The sequence below is a fragment of the Columba livia genome, chromosome 2, assembly GCF_036013475.1.
Source record: "Columba livia isolate bColLiv1 breed racing homer chromosome 2, bColLiv1.pat.W.v2, whole genome shotgun sequence".
Taxonomy (NCBI): Eukaryota; Metazoa; Chordata; class Aves; order Columbiformes; family Columbidae; genus Columba; species Columba livia.
Window position 1 is genome coordinate 140,485,039 of NC_088603.1, and position 26,334 is coordinate 140,511,372.

Genomic DNA, 26,334 nt, shown 5'->3' on the forward strand with positions numbered 1-26,334 from the left:
AATATAACCCAAGGGAATGTCAGGAAGATGTACCAGGGGAGGTTTGGGTTGGACTTTAGGAAAAGGTTCTTCACCCAGAGGGTGGTGGAGCACTGGACCAGGCTCCCAGGGAGGTGTCACAGCCCCAGGCCTGACAGTGTTCAAGAAGCAACTAGACAACGCCTGCAGACACATGGTGTGAATTTTGGGGTTGTCACATACAGGGACAGGAGTTGGACTCGATGATCCTTGTGGGTCCCTTCCAACTTAGGGCATTCTATGATGTTGCATGGATCCCAGTGACCCTTGCACATCCTGCCTGTTCTGAACTAGTCCTGTGCCTCCTCATAGTCCTGCCTTCGGATTTTGCAGGATGGGGAACGTGTAGCTCTAATCTTCTACAGCAGGCTCCCAAAGGAAGCCTGTCTGGGAACAGCAATCCACCGCTGAAGAAGTGCTGTGTAATCATACACTCATAATACAGCCCAGGCAAAAGGAAGAGTACTAACCAGTTACCTTCTTTGGTAAAATAAGCCCTACCCTAAAAAATGTAAAACTCCGTTTGTTATACCTGAAAACTCTGAGAGCTCACCTAGGCAAAAGGCCAAAGGCCACCAGGTCCAACACCTTTCACTTGTAGAAGCTACAATAGGTGTAAAATTTGATACTATGTCCTGGTCCCAAGGTAGACATTGCACTCTGAAGAAGGCTGGATAAATACTGTGCTCTGCAGGATAATCCCAAATGTGATAGTGGAATGATAGCCAAAGGCTCTGCATCCCAGCGAAACAGTGGGGTAGGAGGCACAGGGATTAGGCAAAGGATCCCAAGTTCTTCATGCATCTTTTAGTTTTTACCTTGGAACTAAATCCTAGATCAAATATGGCTTCAGCTGTTGATAAATCAGTCTCTAACACCACCAAAGCTCACATTTTCAGGCAGACCACATGGCTGAGATGGACAGTGAGCAGCCTTCACTAAATCCCTGTAGGGTTTGTCCTCAGGGTGCCACATGGGTACATAACCACAGTGATCCTGATCCTCAGCAGCTTGAGGCTCCAGTTCATGACCTAGCAGCCGATGCAGAGCTGTGGAGCGGTGTAACAAAAACACCGGCTGTGGAGAGTGCACCCATGAATGTGAAACTCAAACAACCTCTTGACCCACAACCCACCTATGGTTCAATCCACTCCACTCCATCAGATAGAAACCGCTTGCAGCTATGCAAATAGTCCATCCTACCTGTCTTGTTGGCCTTTCCTCCGCCTGACCTAATTAGTGTGATGAGTAAATAAATGAATGAGGTCAAATACAGGGCTAGATTTTCCTTGAAATGGCTCCAGATATGGCCAGGCCACTCAATACTGTGGTATCCAAAGAGCCTGCTCTGGGAGCAGTAGCTGCAACATCTGTCCATCCAGAGGCCAGATGAACCAGAGTGGGGTGGCAGAGTTATCGGCCCCTAAAACGTTGGGCTGAGGGTTAAAATAAATAAAATACTGCCCATATCCACCAATCTGTATAACAACCAGTATTTCCCCCGTTTGAGCTCTGGACTTGTGTTCACATATTCCTTTGCTTCAGATGCATTTCCAGGGCAAATTACAACAGTATCTGACACCATAGGGACTTTTTAACAGGGCATCAGGTGCCAGGTGATTTTTTTTTTTAAGTATTAAGACAGTCTGCTAAGGAAGCAGGCAAGCCCAGTCAAGTTCTCACATACTCGCTCCATGGTATGAAGCCAAATTCTGAAGTTTTCCAAGTATTTTAATGAGCGTGTTTCAAACCTTTTTATTAACTTTTAATGCCTCCTTCTTTTGGCAATTCCAGCTGCTGTGCTACAGGAAAGGCCAAGCCATCCTCCAGTACTGTTCCAGATAAACAGGCCTTAACCACAAATTAACACGTCTATCTTGTACTGCTTCTGAAGTTGAAGGCTCCATGATCTGAGAGTTGCAGTTTGCAGTTTCAGGTTGTGGTTTTGCTCTGTGAAGCCCCAGCTGGCTGCAGAGCTAGCAGAACGGGCTCCTTCTGCGACGCCCGGGCACCATCAGCAACTCAGAGAGAAATGCAGCACCATTTGCTGGGCTTGCTTGTAGGGATTTTGGGTGCAGACTCCACTCTTTTGGGATGGGGCTGGGCAGCAGGATGGGGAGAGAAAGGGGCTCATCAGAGGAGCAGCTTAGAAGATGGGAGAGAGACACGGAGGGTCTGTCCTGCTCCGAGTCCTCAGCTCCTGCTGTTGTCGTAGCCCCAGCGGAGAGCGATGCTGGAGGTGCTGCACCCCCGGGGCTCTGCTCGGTGTCTGAGCAAATCTCCTTTCTTTACTTTGCCAGTTTCCTTGCGGATTAGGAAGTGGGAGAAGGATTCAGCAGTCCTGAAGGTGGAAGGTGTCTATAAAGAGCTGCCTTGCTTCTTTCAGAAATTTGTTTCCACATCCCCTTTGGGTGTGAACTTCAAAACTGGGATCGGCATTTGTATTTCTCTATAAAGGTTCCTGTCCTGATCCAGGCCTTTAATAACTCCGTTTTTACCTAGAAAGTAGCGAGGATTTAACATCTACCTCCCCAGAATGCCCCTAAATCAGGCCTCTAGACATTATTTCAACAAGTCCTTCCAACAGAGACAGGCCAGGCTGAAACTACACATATCCTGTTAAGTCTTTTGTTATTTTGCCAAATCTAGGAGATTTCCAGTTATGAATAAACTGGACACATATGAATGCAGTTGAAAGACTTAGTTGTCACCTCTTGGCTTGACCCTAATCTCCTCTGTCTGGCTTCCCCCAGCAGGATGGCATGTGACTCTTGGCTTTAGCTAAGAAACCTAACTGCAGTGAAGCAAAAAGCCATGCAAAGAAGCAGCTTTCTCAGTTACACACTGTATAGAGAATAATTCTGTATTTACACAGAAAAGTGTGCCCATTTGTTCATATGTTGTGGTAGAGATGAAGTAACGCAAACCTCACAGGTGTAATTACTGGTATAAAGTTGTGCATGTTCTGCTACAACCCTTTTCCATGCTGGAGGATAAATAAACGAAACTGGTATAAGACATTCTTTTTCTGTGATCACTTTATCTGTCTAAGGCTTACACTTGCTTCAGTAAAGAAAATTACCTGCTTATCTGAGATGGTTGCACAGACATCAAGTCTGTGAGCAGGATTTAGGAATGACATTTTATGCTGATCTGGTCCACATAACAGCTGGGGCCAACAAAGTGCTCCTGTGGATTCTCACGGTCAAGCTACCAATATTGACAGGACCCTTCCCCGGGCAGTACAGGCTCTGTGTGGGGAGCACCCACACCTGATGATGGCACCTAAAATAGCTCTTGCCCCACGATACACCCTGCTATGGAGAGGTGCTTGGCCGCAGTGCTGTGCCGGCTGCTTCTCCTGTGGCCCTACAGTGAAGGCTGGCTTATGGCCAGGAACTGACCACCTTTCAGAAACCTGCTCCTCAATGCCGACTCAGAGATGCTGGACTTGCTGTGGATTTGGACCAGTGTAATGGAAAGACAGCAGAGACCCACTGCAGCTTCAGCTTCTCACAGCTATGCCTTAGAAAGTGTTCTCTTGGTATTCTGCATGTGACAAACACCAAACAAAATGGATGTTCTTGATGTTTCCTCTTTGCTTTCTGCTAGTCTATGATGGAAGTTGCACAAAAATCAAGAGGTAGCTCAATATGTGTGTGTGGCAATTAGGAGATGTTCCTGGAGACTGGAGGAAAGTCAGTGTTACTTGTGTCTTCAAGAAGATCAAGAAGGAGGACCCAGGCAGTCCAATGGCTTTCAGTGTATGTGTTCCTGACTTTACAGCCACACCTCAGTGCTGGTCCTCACTGGTGCTGATTCACCAGCTGGATGTTTTTAAGGCTCAGACATATTGCTGCTGTCACCTTTTCCGCCTGGTATTTCAAAACACTTTTCAGTTACATTGGAGTTTTATCAGCTTCTAGGTCATTATATATTTTTAAAATAGGTAAGCTCTTCCGTAGCGCTGATCTCTGTGCACCTGCTGAGGGTGAAATCCCACCCAGCTCCTGCAGCCACCCTGGGGCTCCCGAGCCAGCAGCGCCCGGGGCTCAGCCCCCGCTGCAGCTCCTCCCCTGTGTTCCTGCAGCTCTGATGCCCACAGATTGACCAGGCTCGTGTCCCAGCTGCCCTGTCCCCGTGGTGGCCAATATGCTCAGTGCTGGCACGTGGCTGTGTAGCTGCCCTCCCAGCCTGAGCACGTGCTTGCCAAGGAGAAAGGTGACTTTGGGCAACGCCATTGCCGCATGCCTCTCTAAGGGGCACACCGCTGGCTCCCCCTGGCCTTTTAAATGCAAACACAGATGTGGGACCTGCTGATGCCTCCTCTTCATAGTCCTTTTCTCATTTGTCCTTGCAAGGGCTTTCACGTCAGGTTTTATAAGTGAATGTTTAAAGCAGGTGGCTGCCTGAGCAAAGCGCAGGGTGCCTGGGCAGACACCAGCACACCTGCTCTGTGGCCGGTGCCGCAGGACAGTGTTGTTAGCGGGACACATGGATGAGGTGACTGCACTTGCTGTTTTATAAGATGCCACTGCCTAATGAGATGGATGGAATTAATTACAACATTGGTATGTCACAGGTGAGTGATTGAGAGTCCTGCTTGCTGCAAAGCAATGTTTAGTTCACTTCAAGAAAAGTGCAACTTAACGGAGTTCAGTGGCAAGGTTCACTCTATTACTTACTGCATGAAGGAAATATGTTAAGCAGAATCAGGTGAGAGTTGCTTTAGAGTGATTTCTGTGGGGACAGGAGATGCAAAAGGGTAGAGGAAGGTCCTCCTGTTGAGTCACAAGGTTCGGAATAAATTGCTTTCTAAACACCTTCTCAGAGAGAGGCCTAGATGCAGCTAGATTCAAACTTAGCCCCAACTTGGTCAATGGTTTAAGAGACAAAGAAGATAAGGGAAAACAGGTAAGGGATTATATATATTTATGGCAAAGGGTTATACGTGCACACCCGATTCTTTACACCGGTTGGCTGGGATTTCAGAGCTTCATCATTCTCATCTCAACCTGCTTACCTCCTCTCTAGATTTCTTCTGCCAGTTAGCTACTTTGGAAATGTTAGCACAAAGAGAAGTTGCAAACCACTATAGCAACACCAAGAAGCGAAGCTGCAGCACTTTGTTTTAAAGGAATTAAAACTCAATAGAAAAAGCACTAAGCAGAGCATAGAAGATAAACCAGTAGAAACTGGAGATTAACTTTGTGCCACTTCATGCAAATTGATCCCGGTGGGAGAGCTTAGATAGAAATGCCATAATAATATCACCTTGTTAAGTATCTTACAAATATTAAAACTCTTATTACATTCTAGGTTTTCGCATCTATGTTACCTTTGTCTTCATCTTTGTATAGTTGTATGATCAGAATTTTCTAGTTTTATTTTTATTCATTAATAGAGCACAGCTACTTTAATTGAAGCATTGCAAGCACATTGCTTCAGCATTGTTTGCAATACTGCAGTTGTATGACTCTTACTGTCTTATTTGCATCATCCCTGCTGTCATCCAGCAAAGACCATGGAGGTTTGTTTCCACATTTTGCTAAATCCAACAGGGACTGCCAGCTTAGCATTTCTCTGCGCCGTCCTCTGGTGCTCCAGCCACCAGCACAGACGTGCCCCACAGAGAGCAGTGAAATTATTCTCGTAACCACTTGTGTAAAAAAAACAACAAACCAGTATTGCTACAGCTTTAGAAACAGAGGCACAAAAAGGCACATGTAGGGTGGGCAGTGTCAGGACCGGTCCCAGGCACAGACACACAACGAGTGTTGGTGCAGCCTCAGCTCTGGCCAAAAGCGCCTCCCTGGCAGAGCCCAGGGGTGGCCTGAGCAGGGACCATGTGGCCTGGGTGCCTCCTCCATGGACCCAAATAATTTCCCCCGTTTGAGTAATGTTGCACTTTGTGTCATCACCTGAGTAGCCTTTGAAGAACAATTTCCAAGTCGTTGGGGTTTTTTAAGGGCAAAAGGAAAAGTCAGCTCCGTTTCTCTAGGGTGACATCTCACCAGCCTGGCCAAGGGTCAGTGTCTCAAACATCCACCCCTGGCCAAAATCACGGGCTGTCATTGCTGTGCATCCAGGTTTCACAGAGAAATGGCTTATGTGGTCACGTGCGACTGTGTGTGCGTGGGCACCTGTGTCTGGTTGTTTATCTGACTGTTACCCCTGATAAGCTGTGAAGCCACTGGCTGACTCAAAAAATACAATTAACTCCCCATCAGTTTCACAAAAATAAGGGAGCAAAGGGAAAAAAAGACACAAAAAGTCCCAAATTGTGGAAAAAATGGTCACAGGAACTTGCAATTTATCACTCACCAGAGAGTATACATGGGATAGCTGTTTTCAAAATGCTGCAAAGAGCGAGCCTCCAGTTGGCACTTACTCATTCCTGGAAGCCAGATCAGTCATTAACAACACAAAACCCCAAAGGAGATCAGGTCCTGTGTAGCTGGGGACTGCTTTTAAACGGCCTAGGGGCAGACTGGATTTTGGTGGATTTCCAGGGGCACAGGGAGGGCCAGGTCTCATGCCAAGCTGCAGCAGCAACCAGAGGACATCTCACAGGAGTGATGCTAAAACCATGTGCTCTCCCCAGGGTGAGCACTCCAGCCCCCGTCCTGAGCCTCCGCTTGGAATCTGCTAACGCTTTCCACCAGTACTGGCTTTGTCTCAAATAATATTAGAGACAGACACACAGCGGACACTTCAGGTTAAAATGGCTGTAGTTTGACAACAGTTAGCAGCAGCAGAGAGCAGCGGGTGACACGGGAGTGTCAGATGCGCTGAACATCAGCTGGTGCTGCCCTGGGCTCCGGGAGCGGGGCAGACCTGCGTGGGCACCCATATCCATGCTGGACACACAAACAGGCATCAAGTGGGAAGCTGGGGACACCTCTGTAACTACTAGTGAATAAAATAGGCCTGGGTCTGCTTTCTGGGTTGGGGGCAGGTGGTTCAGCACAGCTCCTGTCCATATGGTGAGGTTCCCTCCTGTTGCCAGAAAAGGGTGGCCTCATCAATCTGCTGTCCCCTGCCCGTGTCTGGGCTCTGTCAGTAAAAGCGCTACTTGGCCCAGGACAGGTCTGCACCACGGACTACACAGTATGAAATCATATTGAAACTATGTGGCCAGTGGCTTAGTCCTTGCCCTGGCTCTCTTCAGCTTGCCAGCAGCCATGCCGTGCCTCCTCCATATCACACACCCCAGCCATGCCTGTCTGTCCCCAAGGTCTTGTGCCAAAATTAAGCCCTTTGGTGCAAAAGATGGTGAGGAAAAACAGGGAGAGCAAGTGCTGCCGGAGGCGAGCAGGAGAGAGCGGGGGGGAGCGGGCTGTGGTGGTGCGTGCCTCTCTGCCTGGCTGCGGGGTCGGCTGCTCCATCAGTGACATGGTGGCCCAAATGCCACTGTCACTGCCTGTGGGGGAGCTGGGGCAGGAGAGAGGTCTCCTGGGGGTGGGAGGGAGCGAGCACCATGCTGCAGCACGCGAAATCCTGCCCTGCACAGCGAGGCCTGAGGAAAATTGGCAAGGGGGATGGGGCGGGAGTTAAAATGCGTGTGAGCGGTGGAGGAAGGGGGGCTTAAGCAATTATTTGGGGCATGAAGCAATGCAGAAATATTTCCAGAGAAGCCTTGACACACTATGTGCTGCTGAGGTGCTTCCTAGGAAAGCACTCGCCATGGCTCCGAGCAAGGGCTGCCTGCAGGGCAAGGCACCCTGTATGACCCAGAGAGGGGCAGGCAGCAGCTGCCGGCCACCAGCTGTCACTGGAGATGGCCCTGCCACCCGTGACATTACGGGGACCCGCAGAGGTCTCACGCTTGCTCACTAGAAGCAGTTGCAGTAGTGGGACGTGAAATCTCACGTTGCTTCCTGGTGCCAAAAATATGCCTGAAGACTTAAAATCCTGGCAGGCTTTGTACATCTCTGGATGCAAATACCAGTGATGGATTTGACACGAAACATGCCGTGGTCTTGTGGCCGATCAGGCCATGCTCGCAGGAGGGGTGGGGACACCCCGCAGCAGTTGGGTGGCTGATGCGCGTCTAGTTCATGTAACGTGCTGCAGCCAAATCATCCTCCTCACCTTCATCAGAGTCCAGAGGTGAAAAAAGCAATGTATTTTTATTGTTGGGAGGCCTGTGTTATTTGGCAGCAACTGCAAGCTCCCTGTCCCCTTGCCAAGAGGAGCTTTGCAAACAAGCACCAGCCCTCCCAGGATATTGCTAACAACTAATGCATTATTTGAAAATCACACATGGATGTGGAAGAGGCTGGTGGGTGAAGGAGCCTCCAGTGCCCGGAGCAAAGGCCAGAACTATGTTAGTGCATTTCAAACCAAATTACACCCAGAAAATCAGCATGCTCTGGACCATCAGGACCAGGTAGGTGTGTGTGAAAGCAAGGAAAAAAGTATATTTGAAAGTCATGTCAGGACTGAAAAATCTGAGTTAGATGCCAGTGACGTTTCTGACCAGCCTTGTACAGAAGCACTAGAGAAAGCAGTGACACTTCAGGCATGCACCTAAAATACAGGCAAAAGCTAAGTGACAGAGCTCACACTGGGAACAAGGGGAAATGAGGCTCCTGGAGCAAAGGCAGAGGCAGATCTGAGTGAGCCAGCTGGAAAAAACATCTAGTTGTTCTAGATGATTATTCACATGAACATCATTCATGAGTTCACACGTTCAGTATGACTGAAGAAAACTGCAGCTGAAAAGGAGGCATGTGTACACAGTCCTCTTCAATCACATGCAGCTACTTGACGTATCATGTCTGATAACTGGCCACAGAATGGTGACCGCAGGTTTAGACATGTAACTGCTCATCCCTCAACTGCTGGGAAAGAACGACCTGAGAGATAAAATCTATGCGGGAAGATGCAGAGTCAGACTCTGATTTGAATTTATGACTAGATGGCACTGGCACAGCAAGACCTGTCACCCGTGATGCTGCTGTTCAAAAGAAAACTGAAAACAAGTCTGCTCAGCTTGCTGCAGGCTGAAGTTGCAGCCACTAGGGGTTTACAGATTTGCAGAGGTGGACCCCCTGAGTCTTCTCTCTTGACTGCAAGAAGTGGCCTCCCATTAGTGTGCTGGTGAGTGAGTCCCACTTCAACACCAAACACTCCCTGTGGCGCCTCTAGGAAAGATCAGCTTGGCTGGGAGTTGCTGATGGGTAGAAGCCCTTCAAGAGTGAGGATGATACAGGCAGAGCTATCCATAAAGAGAGAAGTTGCAGGAAAGAGCTTTTTGTAACATCCCGTTAGGTGGTTTTTATGACTTGCATTGCCCTATGGGAGATAAGGACCCAGCTACAGGCTGCATCCAGTTGCCTCTGGCTCCACCTCAGTGGGAGAGAGGGTGGCTGGAGTGTCACAGCCTTGTCACTCCCATCTCATGGGGGTTGGGAGCTGGACAGAGCAGCAGCCGTACTGGGTGCTGCTGGTAGCTCGGATGCAGGCTCTTTCCATGACTGTGGGAGAAGCCTGCGATAAGTGCATTTTCACAGTTGACAGCAACTCAAATCAAATTTCACCACCCTTTTACCTTGAGCGATTTAGTCATCCCGAAGCATTGTGCTAACGCAACCTGCTGCCAGCAGCCAGATCCTCCTCCCCTTCCCAGTGGGAAGAAACACATTCCGGTCATTGGTCTCTACCCTTATGTTCCCCTAAAAATGATCATTTTTCCACTGTTGGCTAAATCTATGCAAAGATGCAATTTTTATGATCATGAATGTAGCAGTACAGCAGTAAGGGCATGGGAAAGAATGAGGTTGGACCAAAGAGCTCCAGCAGGGACTTCAGGAGAGCAAGATGAGGCCAGGGACCAGCCCCAGGCAGGGCTGAAATGCCAGCCTGGCTGGTTGGCAGAGCTCACGGCAGCTTTGCCCCTTGTTCCTGCACCTCTGCTGGGGACACGGGGCGGGGAGCTGCCGTACCGGCGAAGGAGACTGGCGTGTCTGCAGCTCATGGAGCTTGCACCTGATGTAAGAGCTCCCTGGGGCGGCACCAGTTGTGCAACGACTCCGGAGAGCCCTCTGTGACCACAGATATGTTGGAGCAACTACAGAAGTTTGATTTACACCATCTGTGGACCTGACTCAACTTATTTAACAAGCTCTGAAATACTTGGTTGCTGCACAGCCACTAATAAGAGTGACTGGTATCTGTGTCTTTCACAAGGTGAGCTTAAACAAGGCTGGCGAGGGATTTTACAGCTTTCAAATCGCTTCTGTGCACTTGTAAATAAGTATCAGGTATAACATTAATTGTTTGAGGCTTTTTTTGTTTTTACACTATCATAAAGTTTTAAGTTACTGCACGGCACTCCTTTCTTCCAGGTTATCTCACCATTCTGGCTATGTTCCTGGGGAAAGAAAAAAGTCTTGAAAATATTTAGTTACAGATTATTTATAAAACCTGTCTGAAAAGATCTGACATTTCACTAAGGATGTTTGAATCACTAAAACATGAAGCAAAATCTAATGGGAAATGTCTCGCACTGTAATAAAAACATTCCTTAAAAAAAAAAAAAAAAAGGGAAAAACAAAAATCCAGTCTGTGAATTTGGGGAAAAAAAATAAATATTGTGGAAGTGACCTCCTTAGTTTATTTCAGTTCTTAGCAGGACATTTATCAGGAGTAGAACGGTGAATTTCCTTTTGACTCCCCACTTCATTCAGCCTTTCACAGCATTAATAAAGACCACAAGAGTTTTCACAAGATATTAGGGATAAATGGAATTGAAGTGTTTTCTAGTTCCTAGGTCCTAAGGCTAGATTTATAGAGCAGCATCTGAGAAAGGGGAGGAGTGGACTATGGAGATGTTCGTCAGCATTGCATTACTATTGGCTTTGGAGTGGAAATCGAACCTGATAATCCTGTATTGCATGTTTTGTGGGTGTCTGGTGACATCAGATGCTCCTGGTTTATTTCCCAGTAACTGAGCATATAACTGTCCTTTGCAACCCCTGCCTTGGCATAGACGTCAGGGCTTTGTAACAGAGAATGAGGCTTAGAAGGGCTTGGAGAACAAGGCTCTGTAAAGAGACATACTTGGTTCTTCCTCCTCAAAGCGCTTGCCATCTCCTGCATGGGCTAATCTGTGCAAAACCACTTGTCCTCAGAAGTCAGACGGCCTGGCAAGTGTTCTCCTTCAAGTGAGCGCAATGAGATATTCCAAGACCAAATTCAACTACTTCCCAAACCCAAAGTGCTTCACAGGACCGCAAATACCACTCCCACCTGTGAAGGCTGCCCTTAGAGACAAGCATCCCCCACTGCAGTTCTAGAGATAATTGCACACACAGAGGGAGATTTTATTTAAATGTCTGCCATGACTCCATTTAGCCATTGAAGGAAACAGGCTGGGACATGTCAGCTGTCTGCTCAGGCTTCGTAGGAGGCTTTCATCCTGCACTGCTCAAATAAGAACAACTATGAGATCACTGTTTGCTAAATGCTTGACGTGATTTCCCAAGGTTTGCCTCTATGGTAAGTATTCTGCTAATTTGGGTAGTGTTGACAGAAGGCCTGAATATTACCCAAAGCACTCAGTGATTACTTTTTTCTGCTGGCTCCAACAGAAAAGCACTAAGAATTTCATCCCCCCTTCCAAACAGAAACACTGCTGTGCTACTAATGGTTCACAAAAAAATCCACCTTCATGTCCCATTGGACTTCCTGCAGGCCAGGCTGCTCTGCTGCTTCTCTCCCAGCATTAATGGGATGGGGTGAGATGGGATGGTCCCCCAGCCAGATTCTGGACACGGTCATGACGCTCTCTTGCTGTCAGCCCAAGCTTAATTGTGCTTGGTTTCCTTAGCAGTCACAACTTCAGTAGCCTAAGAATAGGCCAAACTCACACCCCTACTTCTTGGGTCAGCTCCACCTTTATGTCTTTTTAGGTTAATATTTTTAGCTTAATATTTGAAACATAATTTCATGTTGCATTTTAATGTCAGAGTCCAAGCGTGAAGTGATGAGATATTTTAAAAATGCATACATAATTTATTTTTCCTTTGTGACAAGGACAAAGGGAGTCTTTTCATTAAAAAATCTATATGTCTGAGACTCTACAGCACCTGATATTTGCATTCAAAGACAGCACATATTAAACTTCTCTTTATGTCTTTTTATCTAGTAAATGATCATAATTTTCCTCTCTTTAAAAAAATCAAAAGTTGAAGTAAAGGAGCAAAATTACGTTACCTGTTGTTTTATGAGAACCACCAAGTGTTCTAGCAGAAGGAAGCATTTCTCCCATGGCTTCCATCTAGCGCCGTTTGCCGGCGAGCTTACGCTGGCATGGTCCAGAACCAAGAGCAGTCTCCCCACCATTCCTGGGGGCAGGACTCCAAATCTTGCTGACAAATACTTTAGAACTCCCATGGACTTTTGCACTTGTTGAGCAGGAAGTGTCACGATAGCTACTAGAGAAGCCACAGTGAAGAAGGCTTGGAAGGCCCTGGAGAGCTGATAGAAAGGAAAGCAAAGCATAGGGTGGCAGTTATCAGAACTGGAGAAACTTGTGCACTCACCTTTCTCTTTTGATGATCTGGAAGTTACATGTGCCAATCTGTGAGATTTGTGATCCAGGTTTGAACTCTCATAGTGTTACATATGCTGCTCATAGAAGGAAAATTTATGAAAGCATTATTACTATGTTTAATAATGCTGTAATAAAATTTCTCAGTTATCCATCTACTTATGAAATATTGCATTGAATATTACTTTTGTGCAAGGCAAAGATTGTGTTTGCCTGTGCTCTCTGTGTAAGGCTTGCAGTGGGGAGAGGAGGGAGTGTGGTGACAGTGCTAATCCCCAGTACTTTCCCTTTATTCTTACAAAGAAAGAAACATCAACAGCAGTTCCAGGCACTACAGCTATTATCATGACCTACACAAATCTCAAAATAAGATGGGTTTCATTTGCTTTGCTTTGGCACCATGGAGCGCTAAGAAGCACACATGCTTTGGAAGGAAAACCCAGGGACCTGCCACTTCAAAAGGAAGCTCAGGCTGGGGTTATGCTGAAGCTTTCTGGAGTGCGTCTGTCCCGGGATTTTGTTTAAATTAAGTCATTGCGGAAGTTGGCAGAAAGCAGCCCCGGGGGTGGAGTTGCATAAGAACCTGTGTGTTTACTTGGGTGTAGGGACGCATGTTTGCTTTTTATTTCACAGAACTGAAAAGATTTAGTAAACTATCCATGTCACTCATAGTAACAAATACTTTACAATCTAAATTCTTCCGTCATAAAATATTCCTTAGGAAGGCATTATTCCTTCATGGTGATCTTTCCCAACCCTGAATACTACAGTGACTATCCAAGGGAGGCTTCTTATCCTTCCTAACTTTTGCTATCCCTGGCAGGGAGAGAATCCCCTGAGCTGTGCAGCACGCTGTTTGCTTTGTCCCAACCGGTCTTGGGTAAGTCAAGTTCTTTGTGTCAGGACTTAATCCCTGGTAGCAACAGATGGGCTTTGTTAAATACAGATAGTTTCCTTTTTCTGTTTCCGTTTTTCTACTACCAGGATATAATTAGGTCTATATGAAAGCCACCTTATCCACTGAAATAAAACAGCTAAAGCTGCAGAAGCCCCAGTGTGGCACTCCCCAAATGCCCTGGAAGAGTAGTGACAACTCACAAGTTAAGAGATGCCAAAATAGAAGCTGCTCAAGCAGTGGTCTGGAAGGGCTCATGTACCCCACTGAGCCCTGGCTCTGGGTGATCTTGGCAGGGCCTCCCAACCAAACTGCACTCCTGAGCCCCTGGGGCCTTCGTTCCCCCTGCTCCTCCTGGGGATCTCTTCCAGTAACTCACTTCTTGCCTGGCTGGATGCCACCCTATGTTAAAGTCTGTTTGCACCCTATTGTCTTTGTGCCAATGCTGCCCTTTAATTTAAATTGTGTTTGTTTCCTGGTAGTTACTTCCTCAAGGTATTAGTACCTCCTTGCAGCCTTTGCTTTCAGTGCGGCACGAGTCTGGGACACCCCTCTCAGGGCAGAACGAGGCAGGTCACAGAATCACAGAATCACAGAATCGACTGGGTTGGAAAAGACCTCAGAGATCATCGAGTCCAACCCTTGGTCCAACTCTAGTCCGTTTACTAGATCATGGCACTAAGTGCCATGTCCAATCTCAGTTTAAAAACCTCTAGGGACGGCGAGGTCATGCCTGTGGGGTCTCACCACTCCCTTCCGCAATGGCCTTGGCGCTGCTTTCCCTGCCTGGAGTTGCCATCTGCAGCGGCACAGCAGTGTTGTGCTCCCTGCCACGCTGTTGGCAAAGCCAGCTCTCCGCTCGCCTGCCTGCTCCGACTGACAGCCTCCCACATCTTGTACCAATACAGCACTGACACCCACTTACTGTTATTCCAGTCCTCCGGTTTCTTGTTGTCTCACCCAAAGTGTCTTGTTCTGCATTCTCTCCACGAATATGGGTAGAGTTCCCACACTAGAGGTTTTCAATATGTGGCTGGACAAGGTGCTACACAATCTCATTTATGTGCCCTTTCCTGTGAAAGATTAGACTAGATGATCTTTCACGGTTGCATCAAACCTGAGCAATGATTCTGTGATTCTACTTTTCGAAACAGCGTCCATCCATCCGTGGTCCAGCTTGCATCTGGAAGTGACTTTTCTGCAGTGATGCAGCTCCTGACAGTGTAATTAGTGTCAGTAATGCTGAAATTTCTGGGCAATCCAGCACCAGGGAAAGGCAGGAGGCCACCCACTGTCACTGATCTTGTCCAGACTGTGTCCCCACCGCAGCACTCAGCCATCAGCAGCCCTTGTTCCTCACAGACCAGCCCCATGGCTTTTCCTTCTGTTAGTTCTAAGTTCTTCTCTCTTGTTCAAACAGTCCTAGTCCTTCCCATACCCTCATGTCCATCTTCAGTCTGCTTTGGTGTTACTGCTTTGCCTGGAGGTCCCCTCTGCTTGCTCCAGTCTCATCCAAGCAGTCCAGTGCTCCCCACATTCTGTTTTCCAGTCACAGCCTGTCTGCCCACCTTCCCAGCCTCCATTTTCACCTCCCGTGCTCGTCATGGTCCACTCCTCTCCCCCATCTCCAGAACGTCTCCCTTGCAGGGCAGTTTGTCTTCACAGGGGACTTCTGCCCCCAGGGTGGTCGTCTCAGCAGAAGAGTGCTGGAGAGGCAGAGGCATCTGCTCTGAGGCCACACGTGGCCTGGTGTGTGCTTGGTGTGGATATAAACCCAGATATACTCAGCTGCTGACATTAGCAACACGACTGCTGAGCAAATGTGAATTTCAAAGGGATTTTCAAAGCAGACTCCTGAAGCAGTACTTCTTTTTCCTTCTGCCTCTCCTGATGCCATGCTAACATTCAGCATCTTTCTCTGAAGTATGGAAATGGCAGAACTGTTCATAAATATGAGGAAAAACAAGATTGGACAAAATAGTGTATTTTTCTTTATCCTTACTATTACATGCAGCAGAAACATTTTGGTTAAAACTTTCTTAATACTAGGTTATCAACCTCAAGCTGATCTCTCTTTCAGAAAAGTTCTTCCCTAATAGATCAAGTCTGTTGATGGACAGCACGGGTCTCATGTGTTTTTTCATGGATCCTTACCCTGGTGACACCAGTCAGACCTTTGGTTGTATGAAATGATCTACTGAACTATCTGCTCTTTTCACCTGCCCAGAAAAGCTCATAAAGAGCTGCTTGGTGCAGTAATCTGTTTGCAATGTGCTGGGTGGATGGAGGGGCCTGTAACTGTCCAGCATTGCTCCCTTCAGCTGTTACACACTGGGCAGAGTGAGAAGGACAATAGCAACAGCCGCTGTGGGTTCAGTTATGAATCATGGGAGTGACCTTTCTGTATTTGGTGACTCGGTACTATGGTGACAAAAACTCCACAAACACTTCACAGAGAATAAGGCCACGTGTTTTCCGTTCCTCCTTATGCAGTGCGGTTCTGTCTGAGAATAACCTGTGGTGGTGAACTCCTTTGAGTTGCTCCTTTTCCTATGTTGCCGTCCTGGAATATCCTTTGCTGGGGTGAAATACTACTTCAGATGCCATTTACGATCCAGTTTATCTAGTGGACTCTTTATTGATAGTTACAAGTGAACAACAGAGCTCTTGTACTCTTCAGAGTCCCAGTGTAAAGTACTGTTGTCAGCCTTTTCTACAGAACCCAAATAGCAGGTGGAGTCATCTGCCTCTTAACATGCAATGGGTCATTCATTGTAAGCTTCATTTAGTGATGGCTGGAAGCCTCTTCAAACCAGTGTATGCTTCTAAAGGGTATGTTTAATCACCATGACTGCACTGCTGGAGTGGGAAGGCTGCCTCCCAAACCATCCTCTCCATAGCTTCATCCCTTCAGGTGTCCATTTAGAAAAGCATTTGCTACAATAGCTATTCTTCCAGTCTTTCCAAGTTCTTCGTAGCACATTTGTTCCCAAGCCACCTTTAATTGGCACCATTCTTTAAATGTTTACAACTGTTATAGCTACAGTGCTGATATAGCAGAGAGCAGCAGGCACCACATAGAAAAGCTTAATTCCCTGTGTTCACAGAAAGCATTTAATAAAGTGAATGGTGAGGCAAAACTCTCTCACAAGGCCACCACTGGTAATGCACTTAATTTCTCTTCTGACTTAATGAGTCTGATCCCTCTGTGAGCATGAAATGTCTTTTTCGCAAGGACAAGAAGAGCACATCACTCAGCACAAACCACAGTTCAGCTTCTCCATGCAGCTCCCCTTGACATTAACAGGAGATGCTCCCAGGACTTCCAGTCTTGCTGAAATCAGAACTCTTTCCACTTACTCCAAATGACAGGGCGATCAAGCCCACACAGAGACACAAAACCTACAGGTAGGCAGGCAGCTGCCAGAGGGAGGAAAATTCTTCACTTGGCTCTGAGGCATTTGTGCTTATTGTGCAGCATGACTATGCAGTATGATCATGACAATGAAATGACATGGTGTTCCATATCAGTGATCATCTTAGTGGTCCAGAGGAAGCCACCAAGATGATCAGAGGGCTGGAACACGCCTGCTATGAGGACAGGCTGATAGAGCTGGAGCTGCTCAGCCTGGAGAAAAGAAGGCTCTGGGGAGACCTTATTGTGGCCTTTTAGTACTTGAAAGGGGATTACAAAAAAGATGGGGACAGGCTTTTTAGCAGGGCCTGTTGCAATAGGATAAAGGGTAATGTTTTGAAACTAAAAGAGGGGTGATTCAGGCTGGACATGGGGAAGAAAATTTTTACCATGAGGGTGGTGAAACACTGGGACAGGTTGCCCAGTGAGGTGTTAGATGCCCCATCCCTGGAGACATTAAAGACCAGGCTGGACGGGGCTCTGAGCAACCTGATCTAGTTGTAGATGTCCCTGCTCATTGCAGGGGGGTGGACTAGATGACCTTTGAAGGTCCTTTCCAATCCAAACTATTCTATGGTTCTATGATACTAAGTCTGGTGAAAGTGTTGCTCGGCATGCTAAGGGGCACGCCCACGCTCAGCAAGACCAAAGCAACACCAGGAACATACAGAAAAGAAAGCATTAATACTGGGCAAATCTGAAGTGCCTCAGATCTTGCACACTGCATGGAGTTCCTGTCCTCCGTGCCAAAAGGGGAGGTGGTCAGAAATGTTAATGTTGCAAGAGTCATCATAGGAAGACACACCAAAATGTGCAGGACTCTGCAGGTTGTAGAGGTCAGCAATAAATGGGGGACAGAAGGAATGGTTTGAACACTGCTTTACACAGTACCATAGATGCCAAATACCACAAACAAAATGATTATTTGAAGCGCCTCATAACCTGTGGGGCTCACAGCTGCATACCATTATGGATGTCACAAGTTTAGAGGGGTTCAAACGGTGTTCTGACTGACTCATGAAATCAAGTGTCGACTTAGAGGTGTGAAACACAGAGACATAGGTCCAAGCTCCAGCTGAGGAAACCTGACATGCAGAGTGGAGGATGCTTGGAAAGGGAAGTGTGTTGCTCACTTCTTCCCAAAGTGCCTGGGGTGGGGGCCCTTGGAGGTGCACAGTGCAGGAGACGAGCACTTATTCAACCCAGGACAGAGAACTGCATCTTCTTACGCAGTGGTTGTGGGCTGGGGGAAGGGGCTTGTCATGCATTTCTCAGCACTTTCTAAGAAAGGGTTATATTTTCGTTTGGATTTGGTCCACGCTGCAGAGATGACTTTGTGCTTCTGTAGTGCTTGCTTGTAGCTTGTGAGGAGTTTGTGACAATAAATACAAACCTTGCTATTGTGTCAGCTGGTAGTCAGGGTTAATGACCATTTATTGGCCCACACACTATTGAGCAAAGAGACTCCCTCTTAATGAAGGTCATACTAAATAACAGTGTACAAATAATGCTTAATGACACAAAGTGATCCTGTGTCCTTTAAGATCAAGGAAAATGGTCTCTAATTATACTTGGATTTCTTCGTCCTCAAATGACATCAACTAGTACACCAAGTCCTTTCAGCCAGGGAAATAGGAGTAAAAAAGACAATATTTTTATTAAAAATACAAAATACTTTGTCATCTTAGTGAAATTAGGTTCAAAATAATTACTGTGTGAAATAAATAAATAAATATCTGTAATAGCATGCATGTATATAACTAGCAGTGCTTATCGTCTGTGTTTCTCATAGTTAATAATACTGGACTCACTACTCCAGCTCTGCAGGTGAAAATACAGACCAGGAAAGAGGATGTGGCTTCTACAAAGGTACACAATAGCTCAATTGTAAAGTATGAAACACGTAAGTGGAAATACACAAACACAGAAGCTTGTTCACAAATGGGAATAAAATATTAAAAGAATGAGCAAACCTTTCTGTTCCTAAAAGAGAAGTGTTGCCTGCTGTCATAAAAAAATACCAAACATCTTAAAAACACCTCCAAAGACCCTGTTTACGTCATTTATACCAGATTCCCTCTGGAGACTCAACATCAGGAGAGGCTGATGCAGGAATCTTCCGCGACTGCTGCAGGAGCTGGAAATGGGGCTGTTTGCCACAGATAAAGTGGTTTTATTTGATAAACTCATGAGGCTCGATTTCTTGCTAATGGCAACTGCACATAAGCTGTTTAACCATTTCCAAACCAACTGATACAGAATTTCCTCTCTTCACATATAAATCTTGCCAAGTGAGCTTCTCAGATGTGCTACATGCTGCTGTGCCTATGCTGGGCTGCTGCTGGGGAGCAATGCACACAAAATCCTTACAGACAACTCCTGAGCCATGCTGGCCACCTGTCAGCATAACTTTTAGACACACACTTCTCAAACCAGCTCTACCCCATCTCAGCTTTTCCCTTCTCTCTCTTTCCTCCCCCTGCCCCATGACACTGTAATACAGGGGTGTCAAACTAATTTTCACTGGGCCTCATGGTTGCCTTCAAAGGGCCGAACGTAATTTTAGGACTGTATAAATATAAATGTTTCACACCCCTGCTGTTATCACACTGAATTCTCAATTATTGAGATTCTCAGGGAAGAATCAGAACTTTGCTCTCTCTGGTCAAGGAAAAAAAGGGGCAGCTGCTTGTCACAGTCCTTTCCTCAGCTCCTCTTCTTTTCCACTATTTACTTCCTTACCTCGCAAACAGCTTAACATCTTCCAGCCTGGGCTAAGCCCAGCCCTTTTGTGCCCTGCAGTCATTGCTACATCTTTAAGGGAAAACTGATTCCCAGGAATGCTGTGCATGCACATACCTATCTGGGCGCTGCACCCACACCTGCCCACCAGGTAACCCAGCGCCTGCTGGCCCTCACAGCTGCATTCCAGCCAGCAGAGCTATTACTCACTAATTGTTACCTGTCAAACAGGTAAACGAAGCTCTTGGGCCAAGTCCAAACAAGTGTATATTCCCATGAAATCCTAAACCGGCAATCCTTTGACCTTTCTGCAGCCCCACTGACGATTTTCACTGGGACTGACTTAAAACTATTATGGTGTCTTTGACAGACAGAAAAAAAAAGTGGCATGTTTGGCTATTGTTTATTATGATGAAGCTTTCTTGTACGTGTTAATACCTGCAGAAGAGCAGAGGATTACCAAAACAGGAGAGCAGAGCAAGCAGCCCAACAAACATGGCGTAGCTAATGTCTTCAGAATCATGCGAGCAGGGTGGCTTTCCAAGATCTTGGCAGCACAGTGCTGATTCAAATGCAGTTTGTGGATGATGAGGAATTAATATGCAAAACCTCCCAAGGCTGAAAAAGTTAGTGTACAAAGTAGCCTGGAGCCATCTGGGAGGGCTGGAACTGGCATTTCCTGTTCATTCCACCCAGTTTAGACTTGCCCTGTCAAGCGTAACAGGATCAGCTCCTGTGGAGCAGGAGGGTCTCTGCACACAGCCCTAGGCAGCAGCCTGTGACTGTGGCCTGGTGAGGCTCTAAAGACAGCTGGCTTTGCCCTCCTTAGTGCTTTCTGAACATGACAGAGAGGGAAAGTGGCTCAGACCAAACCACTCCATCATAAAGCTCAAACCTCCTGGCTAATTGCACAGAAAAGACACTCCCCTGAAGAAACATACATAGAAAGGCAACCTGCTGTTACTGAAACATCTGTAAGATTTCATATGCTTCTACATCAAAATGCACTAAAATAAAAAAATGAGCTTTATTGAAAGAAGACAGCTATAAATCACAACATTCAAACCAGCACAGATCATAGAATAGTTTGGTTTGGAAAGGACCTTCAAAGGCCATCTGGTCACCTCTCCTGAAATAAGCAAGGACATCTGCAACTACATCAGGCTGCTCAGAGCCCCATCCAGCCTGGCCTTGAATGTCTCCAGGGATGGGGCATCTACCACCTCTCTGGGCAACCTGTCCCCATGTTTCACCATTTTCCTCCTCATTTCCAGCTTGAATCTCCCCTCTTTTAGTTTAAAACAATTAACCTTTTTTCCTATCACAACAGGCCTTGCTAAAAAGCCTGTCCCCATCTTTTTTGTAATCCCCTTTGAAGTACTAAAAGGCCACAATAAGGTCTCCCCAGAGCCTTCTCTTTTCCAGGCTGAACAACCCCAACTCTCTCAGCCTGTCCTTATAGGAGAAGTGTTCCAGCCCTCTGGTCATCTTGGTGGCCTTGTTTAGACTGTCTCTAACAGGTCCATGTCTTTCCTGTACTGAGGGCTCCAGAGCTGGACACAGGACTCCAGGTGGGGTCTCACCAGAGCAGAGCAGAATCACCTCCCTCGACCTGCTGGCCATGCTTCTTTTGATGCAGCCCAAGACAGAATGGGCCATCTGGGCTGCAAGTGCACATTGCCTGCTCATGTCCAGCCTCTCATCCACCAGTACCCCCAAGGCCTTCTCCTCACGGCTGCTCTCCATCTCTTCATCCCTCAGCCTGTATTGCTACCAGCGGTTGCCCCAGCCCAGGTGCAGGACCTTGCACTTGGATGTCACTACTTTACTATGACCTTCCTCCTTACCTGCTATCTGGCTTGGACTGTAAGTGCTTTGGGACGAGGACTGTGGTACCTATACATTCCCACAGCACGTGATACAATCGTATGACACTTAGGATTCAATAACATGATTCAGTTTCATCATAGCTTCAACCTAGGCATTGTGTCAAGTCTCCCAGCTGTCAGAGAAGATAACCTAAGAGGGGAGAATAAATAGTATAAACCAGACTGTTATTGATAATAACAGAAACATGATCTCCCCAACAAGATGGTAATCTTTCTCCACAAAGGTTGCAGATGGCCTCCATGTTAAGCTTGATTTTGACCTGTCGCTCACCTTAGCTTTACCCCAGTTAAACTAGGCTTCTGTAGATCTCGCAGATGTCATCTTAGACATTGACTTTTATTTTGGAATAGATGATTTTAAATTATTTTAATAGGTGATTTTTTTTTATTTTTAAGGTTACTTGGAGAAAGCAGCTGTTAGAGAGACCATTTGCAAAGCAAACTGTCTGTTATACTTTATTTGAAGAAGCATTTAAATTTTATACATTATTTGAAAACACATTTTTGGTTTTAACTTAAGCTCCAGACTGAGGTGTGGTGCTTTTCTTTGGAAGAAGCTAGTACTTTAATCTGATTTTTAGGGGGTTTTAGTTGATGTGAAATCAAATATGCTTGCAGAACTTCAGCTCAGCACAGTACCTTCTCTAAATGCTGAGAGATTGGCTCAGAAACCAGAAGAAATCCTGGGTTTTACAGCTGAGCTACCAGGTTTCATGGAGCTGAGCACAGCTTTGGGCTCCTACAGGCACAACGTGCCATGCATAGATTCCTACAGGAATTGGAAACTCCTCTGCAGCTCTTCCTCTTCAGCTCCTTCACCCTTTTTCTTTACTGCGCAGAAAACATTAAAAGAGAAATGATGTCCTGCAAGGAGATGAAAGAACTAACTTTCTCCAGCGGGTTCCCAGGCCTTTCCAGAACTGCCTGCCGCCCAGCCTGTTGAGAAGCACAAGTGGTAGGTGGTGGGACAGTTGGCTGAGTTTTGTTATAGGTGGAACAAATACAGAAGAGCCCTCCTCCTGCCTTCTCCTCTTACACACAGCCTACCAGAAGCCCACACAGCTCCTCTACAATACAGGAACTGATCAGACACACTGATCAGACACGGCATGTGGAGATCATTATGTGGATGACTCCCTCTCCCAGAGCCTCCTCTGCACTCAGGGGAGATGGCTGGACTGCTTGTGGCCTTCTGACACCCATCTGCATTGTCTGAGATGCCCATGTGACAAGGCCATTACCCCAAGTGAAGAGGAGCCCATGGACCAACAACCATTATCAAGCCTTGACTTTAAATGGATGCCATGAAGAAGCAGTTGGTGTTGGCCCTGCTGTCTCCCACCTGGCAGCAAGAGATGCCCCAAGCTTGCCAGGGAGCAGGAGGGAAGGAGAAGGAGCTGCTTCAATATGCCCAGGAACAAATGTTTTCTCTTGTGGCTCCCAAGAGGAGGCAGCATCTTGGCAGAGGCAACCTGCCCACCAGTCCAGAGTCCTCTTACGTTTCCTCTCAAAAGCTGTTGAATCAAGCAGCGGTCCCTACACAAGCTCAATTCAGCTGAGTATACTTGATTTGGGATTTTTGCCCCCTTTCACCTCACAATGAGATTAAACAGATGTCTTATCTGCTCCTAGCTCCTTGCCAGCCTCCAGCATGGAGTGTTTTTCAGCTTGTAGCACAGTCACTGAATTCCCATGCTGCGTCAGTCACCACACTGATCTGCTTCCATTGAGTATCTTGATGTTACTGTTCAGTAGTATCTGAAACCATCAATAACAGTACCCACAGGTATTTTGTTTAAGATAAAAGGAAAGATATCATAAAAGATGACTAATAAAGGGGTGTCCATTTAAAAAACGTCATGTGAAAACTGACAGCTGCATTACTAATACCCACCTAGAACCATCTGGAAATAATTTGGCCAGAAAATGCTGATTTTTCCCGTATCTCTCATTCCTGTTTTAACAAACATTTACTGAACAAAGAGCAAGATTTCAGGAATTTGTCGCTCCACACAGGCTATTAAGATTCCTGAAGCACCTGGGCTCTCAGGGCTGCCCTGCAAGCTGGCTTTATCCATGGTAGAGCTGACTGTCTGGGGCTGTTGTATCTGTCCTCTCTACAGGATTTTTGAGAATGGACCAGAATAGCTCAAAGTTTGAGTTTTTTCTTTCAGACCTGTAGAAGAACTTCTATGTCTGAAAGTCTGTTAACTTTTCCCAACTACCTATGCGATCAAACAAGATATTAGCTCTGCCAGCAAACCTTGCCTCTCCCCATAGCATCACTTTTACAACAGCTTGGCTACTATACGAAGGATGTCCTCTTTTTAATTAGCCCTTACTGAGATCATAGACGACTTAACTTCTTCTCAATAGCTGGAGAAGAAGGTTTATTGACTGAAGGCTAAGGGAACTGGACTAGAAGCGCCTATGTACTGATCTCCAGAAAAGCTGACTCTACAACCAGCTCACACAGTCTGAGGCCACTTGCCTGTGATAATGGGCTTCTTACGTTATCCCACTTCTGACTCCAGCTTGAGCAAAACTGCATTACGCAGAGAGCTGGAGACATGGAAAGAAAATTTTCTAGCTTCTGTGGTGTTCAGAAGTGAACCATCCTGGTATGTCTCCTCAATGTCTGTGTGAGGTTTAATACTAGTTAGTTTAATTGAGAGTGTGCAATAGTTTAAAGCTGTGTTTACACTTGTTTCAGATTTGGAAAAGCAAATGTGGGAAAAGAAGAAAACATGTAACTCTCCAGAGTTACAAACAACCTTCTTAAATTAAGTAATAAACAAGGGATTCTCAAAAAAACTGCAAAACAATTGAGAAAAATAGATGTGTGCCTAAGCAATCAAAGCCCTGATTAGTTCAGTGGTATCAGTGATGCATCAGTGACACCAATTCCTACAATTATGCATGTCTCTCTTTTTGTAAAGGCCAACCTCTTAGACTCATATGAGATAAGTGTATTACTTAAATCTCTGATTCTTTTACTTCATTTGTACACCAGGGAAATGCTTGAGAGGGAAATACAAGGACACTGACAGCTGAAAGCTCTATTTTTCAAATGTCATGATTCTAACACATAATGCCAAGATGAAGGTGCCACCACCTGTATGCATTCACTTCAGAATCTAAAGCAGGGTTTGAAGCTCAGGGCCTCCAGAGTGTGTTGTATCATCTGCTGCAAATATGGCATGAAAGAGGCAGAAAGTAAGAAAACAAGATTTATGCATTTGTTAAAAAGAAAAAAGAGCTCAGTTCTCAAATGCCTGTATCTTTGCTGTGGCTCAGGACACAGCAAGCCACCCAGACAGCAGTATCTTTGACACTTTCTGTGCAGGTTTAGGAGAGCCTGACACAGCACTGACACTGTATCTTCCCATCATCACAATCTGCTGTCTGCAATAGGGCTGGTATCGGGCAAGAATTGATTGCGTGGGCCAAACTGCCTATTCTCAGTGTGAGATAGCTGGGAGGAGTGCACTCCAGCTCCCAGCCACTAATTAGCCACTAATCTCATGCACTAAGATTCCCACACACCATGCAGGCTTCCTTTGGTGACTTTTCAATTAGCATCATAACACACCAAGCTTTGAAAGCTTTGTGTGTATTTATCTTTTCTTCCAATTGTCAGGGCCAGCAGACATAAATCAAACCAATTTAAGAGTATCTGTGTGTCTATTATTTGGCAGCTACTAGCCTAAATTCACATAATCCTCTCTCAGCTGAGAGTTAAGACATTTATGTTAACCTGGGTATGACTTACTTGTATTCTTTCACAGAAAATTTAAGGAATCATGTAGGTAGTGCTACAAAACTGGAATGCACTTCTACATACAGAAATGTCTGCCCCTATTGCACTGATGTGTCATGTCTAGAGGTAGATGATGCAAGTCTGCTGAACACAGAAGGGCAAAACCAGCATGGTGATCAGACCGAAGAGGGGCTGTACACCATGAATGTTAAGGGAACTTCAGGAGAGAAGCAGGCATGTGGTATGGGGAGAAGAGCCTGTGAAGAAATCCTTGTGTTTGAGTCCTAGTCTAAAACCAGAGACCAGGGCTGAGGAACTTGCTGCAGCCCTCAGCATCATGCAGGTAGCAGCATTCACCTGCAAACAGACTGAATTTTACCCTGTAGGGCCTCATCAGCAGCTCACAAAATTAGAGAGATTCTCAGTGGACTCCACCCACTATAGAATCAGGCCTTCTGAACGAGCAGTGTAGTGCTTCAAAGGAGAAAATGACAATTGGGGCTTAGAAAGGCCTAAAGCCAGAGGAGGCTTAAGACATCCCAGGAAAGTGATGCGTCAGTAAAGTGCAGGTCAAGCAATTTCCTGGACACAAAGGCAATGACTACACACATATGTAACAAAAATTCCCAATTCCTTCACACTGCCTTCACTCATATGCGTTGGCTGATACAGGCAAGCCTACAGCCAGGTTGCCAATGGCTACACCCTTATTGCTATTGAAATTTTAACTACTGTATTGTCATATCTCTGCATTCAACTCCCAATCCACCCAGTTCCATTGTCATTGCCACCAAACTCTACTCACTGGAACCAACAGATGCTAGTGGTGTAATTCTCTGCATTAACAGGCAATCTCTGGGCAGAGGCACTTCAAAGCAACCTCCTCAGGCTCAAAAGGTTCTCCCCATTATAGTGCGATTGGTTGTTTACACTGAGGTAATTGGTGTGTGTATAATCGGCCTTGTTTACATTGAAGATTTTCAGATATCCTTGTTCTCCCTGTCCCCTCCCTGCCCTGATGGAAGAGAACAGCATAGATCAACGGGAAATCCCCCC

General features: G+C 46.2%; 1 long non-coding RNA gene across 18 annotated transcripts in view; it reads right to left on the reverse strand.

The window, feature by feature from the left end:
* LOC110355237 (uncharacterized) overlaps positions 1-26,334 on the reverse strand; it is a 46,983-nt gene that overhangs the window by 11,048 nt on the left and 9,601 nt on the right. For 11 of the 18 annotated variants that reach the window (XR_010470689.1, XR_010470705.1, XR_010470699.1 and 8 more), the window contains one exon: positions 18,520-26,293. This is a non-coding gene — a long non-coding RNA (uncharacterized LOC110355237). Of the gene's footprint in view, positions 1-1,728; positions 12,505-18,519; positions 26,294-26,334 lie in introns of those variants that run through there. The other 7 variants (XR_010470694.1, XR_010470693.1, XR_010470697.1 and 4 more) reach the window with 7 other exon arrangements.